The sequence below is a fragment of the Belonocnema kinseyi genome, chromosome 7 (assembly GCF_010883055.1).
Source record: "Belonocnema kinseyi isolate 2016_QV_RU_SX_M_011 chromosome 7, B_treatae_v1, whole genome shotgun sequence".
Taxonomy (NCBI): Eukaryota; Metazoa; Arthropoda; class Insecta; order Hymenoptera; family Cynipidae; genus Belonocnema; species Belonocnema kinseyi.
This window is the reverse complement of record NC_046663.1, coordinates 94,759,717-94,767,805: the sequence shown is the minus strand read 5'-3', so window position 1 is coordinate 94,767,805 and position 8,089 is coordinate 94,759,717.

Here is an 8,089-nt window from a genome sequence, read left to right as displayed (position 1 = left end):
AAATTAATGAATGGCTGACTAACTTTTAATAGAAATAGTGAAAATTTCAACTCAAACAATTAGTTTTCTTCAAAAAATAAACTTTGAATAAAATAAATAAATTACAAAAAAAAATTTAATTTTTGTCTACAAAATAGTTAAATTTTTAAACAAAAAGTTCAATTTTCATCCAAAAAGCTGAACTGTATACTACTTTAAATAAATTGATAAACCATCGACCAAAAAAAAAAAAAACTTTAACAAAGTAGTTCCACTTTCAACTAGAAAAGTTTTAAAAAATCATGAAGATTCTTTGAAATAGTTTTTAAATTATTGAAATGATTTGAAAATTCCTTGCAATTTTTAAAATACCCTAAAATATTTCAAATCCTTTAAAATCTTGTACTAAATTATTGAAATCATTAGAAAATTCTTTGAAATCTATTAAAATATCCTAAGATATATCCAATCCTTTAAAATCTCACATTATATTACTGTAATCAACTGAAAATTCCTTGGAACCTTTTAAAATACTCTTAAATATTTCGAAACCTTCAAATTATTTTGAAACACCTTGACACCTTTTAAAGATTTCTAAAGTGCTTTGAAATTATTTTAAATAACTGTGATAAAATTCTTAAAATTCATGAAGATTCCTTTGAATTATAAAAATGAATTGAAAATTTATTAACATCTTCTTAAAGATCCTCGAATATTTAAAATCCTTTAAAATATTTTGAAATCTCTTGAAAATTTTCAAGGCCCTTCAAAATTAATTGAAATTTTAAAAATACCCTAAAATATTTCAAATCTTTTACAATCTCATACTACATTATTGAAATCAAATAAAAATTCCTTGGAATCTATTAAAATATCCTAAAACTATCAAATACTGCAAAACCTCCAAAATATTTTGACATACCTCGACCTTTTTTTAAAAGATTTTTAAATTACTTCTTTAAAATTCTTTGTAATTCCTTAAAATTATAAAAATAAGAAGAAAATTCCTTTACATCTGTTGAAAAATCTTCAAATGTTTAAAATCCTTTAAAATCTTTAAAAATCTCTTGAAATTTGTTTAAACTCTTGAAATTTTCTTAAAATCTTAAATACACCCTGAAATATTTCAAATCCTTTGAAATCTCATTCTAAATAATTGAAATCAATTGAAAAATTCCTTGGAATCTGTTAAAATATCCTGAAATATATCAAATCCTTTAAAATCTCATATTAAAATACTTTAATCAATTTAAAATTTCTTGGAATCATTTCAAATTCTCTCAAATTTTTCAAATCTTTTGAAATTCCTAAACTATTTTTCTAATATTTCTGAAGAACTTGGGATTTTTTTAAAAATAATCCTTCCAAAATTTTTTGATTCTTTGAAATTCCTGTGAATTATAAAAATAAATTAAACATTTTTTGACACTTTTTTAAAACACCCTCAAATATTGAAAATTCCTAACAATCTTTTCATATTTCTTGAAATTTTTTAAAGCTCTTAAAAGTTCCTTAAAATTTTAAAAATACCCTCAAATATTTCAAATCTTTTAAAACATTCTCAAATATTTAAAATCCTTGAAAATCTTTTTAAATCTCTTGAAATTTTCTAAAGCTTCAGATTGAAATTTAAAAAAGAGAAAAATTTAAAAACGTTACATATTGAAATGTTTGTAGATTAGAGTTTTGAAAATGGGATCAATAAAAAATTCAAAGCTTACGAAATTTAATATTCAAAAATTTTCAACTAAAAAATGTGAATAATTTTCAACTCGATGGGATTGAAGTCTATAAAATTTGAATTGTAAACTTGGAATTTTATTTACAAAAAATTAGTAATCATAAATAAATTGAAGGCGTTCAAAATTTAAAAGTATGTTTTTCAAAAAAAGATATATAATTTCATTATTATATACAAAAATTGAATCAGAAATAGTTAAAATTTAACTCGAGTAATTTCTATTAAAACTTTAATTTAATAGTTTCACTAACCTACTAACAGTTAAATTTTTAATGTTTTAAAATTTTTCTGTTTTCTAAATTTCAGTATGAAATAATTTCATTTACAATTGAAAAACATACATTTAGATTTTGAACGCCTTCAATTTATTTGTGATTATTATTTTTTTATAAATAAACTTCCAAATTTACAATTAAAAATTTGAAGACTTGAATCCCATCGATTTGAAAATTATTCTTAATGAATAGTTGAAAATTTTTAATACTTGAATTTCGAAAGGTTTGAATTTTTATTGAACCCATTTTCAAAACTCTACTGCACAATCATTTCAATATTTAAAGTTTTGAAAATGTTCTCTTTTCTAAATTTAAATCTGAAGCTTTACAAAATTTCAAGAGATTTCAAAAGATTTTTAAGGATTTGAAATATTTGAGGATCTTTTAAAAGATGTCAAGAAATTTTTAATTTATTATTTTAATTTACAGGAATTTCAAAGAATTGAAAAAATGTTGTAAGGGTTATTTTAAAAAAATCCTAAAGTACTTTAGAAATCTTAAAAAAAGTTCTAGGTATTTCAAAAGATTTTAAAGGATTTGAAAAATTTGAGAGAAATTACTTTTCGAACCCAGATTTTTGACAAAAATCCTTTGAAAAGTATTAATATTTTTAAATAAATAATTTTATTGTTTGTTTCACTAAAAGAATTTGTCGCATTTACTAAGCTTTAACATTCTTTATTCAAATTATGAGCTTTGAGAATAAAAAGATTTCAAATCTTCAGTCCATCAAAATTGAGTGCTCGTAAAATTCAAGCCTTTAAAAGTAAAAAACTAGGCAATTTTATAAGCTATTCCAAAAATTTTATGAAATTAATTTATAAATACAGCTAGTTTTAATATATTCTATTTAAAATTTCTAATTTTTCTAACTTACAAACTTTTAGGCTTCTTAAATTTGTACGTTTTTCAAGTAATAAATTACAAAATTTGTAATTCCATTGAAAAGGCGGTACATTCTAAACTTTTCATTCCATTCGAAAATACTAAAATTAGACATATATAAATTTAAAATCTGCTGCCTACAAAATCAAATTCTAATTCAGTTTGTAAATGTAAAAAATCAGAAGTGAACTATCAACGTGAACACTGGTGCGCATCGACGGACTTCTATAAGCTGAGGTATCTCAGTTCTTTGATTTCTCGTCTTTTAAATTATCTTTAGCAAGAAATCTAAAACTTCGTTTAAAATAATATAAAATCTGATCAACTTTACACTATAATGTACAAAATTATGTTTTAAATCCTATCTCTTTCAAATTCCTCGACTGACATGTACACTCCAGATTGAAACATTTGAAGACTTTTCTCTCTGTCCAAGATTCTTCAAATAATCGCCTAAGTTTTTAGCGACTAAATTTTTTCCATGTATGCTCTGATTTTGAGCGCTTGGCGCCATATAGTGTTAAAACTATCCATTTAAAAAAATTTATTGAAATTTCATTGGGCACTTATAACTTACAAAATTACCAAGTTATCACCAAATCCACCGAAAAATATTTTCCCATGCATTCTGTGCCGGGTCCTTTAGATACTGAAATATTCTTTTCGAATTCTTGTAAGTTTTACCGTTAATAAAGTTCATACGAAAGAAATCCTGTACGTTTTATGGGGGCTAAGTAATTTTTGCGATCAGGAGAATTTTTTGTTCATAAAATCAAATAATCACACTTTCTCGGAATCAACGAAAGATAAATAAAAACAAATGTAAAGAAAGAAGTTTGCACATATAAATAAATTCTACAAAAAACCTCTCGTTCTTTTGTGGTTTTGAGACACCCTGAATCCGAAAAACAAGTTTTTACGAATGTGTCTGTCTGCATGTCTGTGCGCGCACGATAACTTTTGAAAAAATGAATCTATTAGATTGGCCTTTGGTATACTCGTTTAGTGTCCTACCTGAATTAAAGGTCAAGTACATTAGCAAGCCATTTTGGATAAAAATTCAAAGAGTGAGCATATTTTGAATATTTCTAAGACCCCTTTTTTAAAAATTAAGAAATTCCCTGTACAGTTATTCATATTATTCAAAAGGCAAACAATTTATCCTAATGACTTTTTTATAAAATCAAAAATTACCAGAGTAACAGCATTTACAAAATTCAAAAAAAACCACGAAAATGAATATTTTAAGCCAAATAACGCGCGATATGAAAAAAGTCAAGAGAAGAAAAATGTTGCTTTTTGAATGCCCTATAAGATTCTCAAAACAACTTTTTTAATTTTTCTGAAAAAATCCAAAATTCAAATTTTGACATACAAAATAATAAAAAAAAAACAAAAAATACATTTTTTGACCAAAATATGCAAAATACGGTAAAATATGAGTAGAAAAAAATTGTGCATTTGAGAAAGATCTACAAATTTGTTATCAACGACTTTTTGATAGGATTCGTAGTTTTGGCTTTAATCCTGAAAAACATCAAAAAATTTATTTTTGTATGCTTTTAATGCAATTTTTACGATTAAAACCAAAAACATAACTATCAAAAGATTATTCATGACAAATAAATAATTTTTACATTCTCATCAGAGAACGTATTAGATTTGTGTAAAATTGGACACCCCTCCCCCAGCTTTTGTCAATGGGGCCACGTTTTAAAACACCCTGATTCCGAAAAACAGGTTTTTACAAATGTGTCTGTCTGTACGTCTGTCTTTCTTTATGTCTTCCTGTTTGTCAGCACGATAACTTTTGAAAAAATTAATCTATTAGATTACTTTTTAAATTACTTTATAAATTTGTTCGAAAAGTTGAAAATTCAAATTTTGACCGCACAAAAACTAATCAAAAATCAAAAATTGAATTTTGCGATCAAACTGTGCAACATACGAAAAACAATTATAAGACAAACATCGTGCAAAAAAATTTTTATTAATGGTTTTTTTACATTCTCATCAGACAAGGTATTCGATATGTGTAAAATTTAACAATACCCTCCCCCAGTTTTTGCCAAATGTCCACGTTTTGAGACCCCCTGAATCCGCCAAATACGTTTTTACGAATGTGTCTGTCGGTCTATCTGCATGCATGCGTGTATGTATGTATGCATGTATGTATGCATGTGTGTATGCCTGTTTGCCTGGGAGTACGATAATTATAAAAAAAATCATTCTATTATATTGGCCTCTGGTACATTCTTTTAGCGTCCTAAACTAAATGTCAAGTTCGTTAGCTAGTCATTTTGGATAAAAATTCAAAAAGTGAATGCATTTTGAATATTTTCAAGACCGCTTTCTTCAAAATTGAAAAATTTTCTGTACGGACGTTTATAATATTCAAAAAGTTGAACAATTTATCCTGATGACTTTTTTCCTAAAACCAAAATTTACAAGAATTAAAGCATTTACAAAATTCCAAAAAACACACGAAAATGAACCTTTTAAGCCAATCAACGGACAATATAACAAAAGGCAAGAGAAGAAAAAGTTTGATTTCTAGATGCCCTACTAGATTATCATAACAACTTTTTTTACTTTCTTGAAAAATCGAAAATTCATATTTCTTCCATTCCAATAATGTCCATTAATCCGCGGGGTTAATTATTCCTACAATCTGATGCGTACACTCTCTGCAATCTTACACAATCTCATTCAACCCCATGCAATCCTTTTCAGCCCCATGCAATATTATCCTATACCTAGTAATCCCTTCTTACAAGAAAATATTATAGGAAATTTATTATAGGTCTATAACGATTTTTCTATAATGAATATCTTATAGTTTTTTCTTGCTTTTAGAAAAATCATTATGGAAAATCATTATAAGAAAATCAGTATAGAAATAAAAATTCTTAAAATATTTTGTCATATTTTGTCAGATTTAATAAAAATTTCACAAGATTTGAAAGATTTCCATTCATATCAGGGAGTTTTAAGAGATTATGAACCATCTCAACAAATTTCGAGGGCCTTACACGGATTTTGCGGCTTTTAAAAGGATTTTATAGGATTTTCAACGATTTTAACTTCTTTAAAAATAATTAACTGATTATTGAAAAATTTATAAACAATTTCTACGGATTTTAAGGAATCTCGAAACTATAATAAATAACTTTAATTTAATTTCACTACCAGAGAATTTAATAAGCATTTTAGGGATTTAAAAAGTTTTCCGAATATTTTCCAGGTTCTAAAAGGCATTCAAAAGGATTGATCCAATTTCGAGGGACTTTCAAGGATTTTAGGGCTTTTTAGACAATTTTACGTGTTTTCCTAATTTATCAACATATTTTAAAAGGTTCCATTATTTTCCAAGAGATTAAAAAAATATGTCCACGGACTTCAAGGAATTTCGAAACATTTGAAGGGGGATTTTCGAGAAATTGTACGTTCTTCAAAGATTTCAAGGAATTTTATGGGATTCTGTAGGATTTCAAGAGATTTGAAAAATTACAAGAGAATTAAAAGAATTTTCTAGAATTTCCAGAGGTTTTAAGTGATTTATACGTATTTCCATGAAGTTCACAAGATTAATAAGTAGATTTGATAAGAATCAAGTCAATCCTTTCTTCGACCGTCAATGTAAATATGAGTAAGCTTATTCTCTTCCAAAAGTGTACAAACCAGATTTGAAATGGAGATTAATTGGGTCCACAATTGGTTCTCCTACTTATAACTTAGCCAAATATATTTCTAATGTTTTAAAACCAATTTCAGGTAACACAGAATCATTTGTTAAAAATGACTGGGATTTAAAGGAAACTTTATATAAAATTAAAGTTCCTTCAACACATTCATTAGTTTCATTGGACATTATTTCAATGTTTGATAACATTCCATTAGATCTAGCATTAGACTGCATCGAAGAAAAACTAATACAAAATAAAAATCTAACTAAAATAACGAAAAATGCATTCTTAGTCGCTACTACAACTGTTTTCAATAACATGATTTTCTCTTTTAATGGAAAATATTATAATCAATTAAATGGCTGTCCTATCGGTTTACTATTGTCTCCTATGGTTTCAAATTTAGTTTTAGAAGATTTTGAAACAATAGTTTGAAAAAATTGAATTTTAAACCTATTTTATATAAAAGGTCTGTGGATGACATTTTAGCTATTTTTCCTACTGAAAAAATGGTAAATTTCATAAATACTTTTAACAGCATTGAAAATTCCATACAGTTTACATTTGAACTTGAAAATAATAATTCAATAAATTACCTTGATTTACAAATTATAAAAAAAATCTGCTAGATATCTTAATTTTAATTCCCATCATTTATATTGTTAAAAGGTCGCCCTAATAAAAGGTTTAATCTATAGATGAATAAAATTAAGTGATATTAGCTTCAGGAAGGAAAATTTGGATCAAATAAAAATTAATTTATTTTAAATAATTATCCGCTTCTTTTGATAAATAGTATTATTCGAGAACGAATTCATGAAATCTATCATGGTTCCAGTAAGAAAAATAACTCGGTTGACACGTACAAAAAATCAGATAAGAAATTTCAAAAAAGGTCTTTCGCAACATTGTTGGAACTTAAACCATTATTTTGATTTTAATATTAAAATTCTTACTAGAGAAAAAATACATATAAAAGACGCATAATAGAATCCATTTTTATAAACAAATATCACAATATTTCGATTAACTTACAGACATAAATTAACTTTTTAAATGTTGAAATTCGGATTCTACGTTGAAATTTGCATTAGAAACTCACGGAGTAATCGCAATACTCTTTTTGCAGCGTTAAAAACTTAAAATAATAAAATTCATTAATTAATGAAGACTCATTAAAATTAATTAATTAATGAAGACCGTAAAACGTACAAAAAATCTTACTCATACACGTTCACAAGATTTAAGAATTTAATTAAATTTCCAAGGATTTCAGAGGATTTTAAAGACTTCCAGGTATTCAAACGGGATTTTATCGAGAACTTTAATTACGCAGTTAAGTTCAATTTATATTCTAATGACTTATACTTTACAGAATAAATGAAATTTTAGATCATGAGATTTCCAGACATTTCAATAACTTTAAGGGCATGTGACACAGCTAAATACCTATATTACCGACCACAGTTTTTCAGTTCACTGAATGTTTTTTTGAACCTCAGAACTTTTTTTGCAAATAAAAT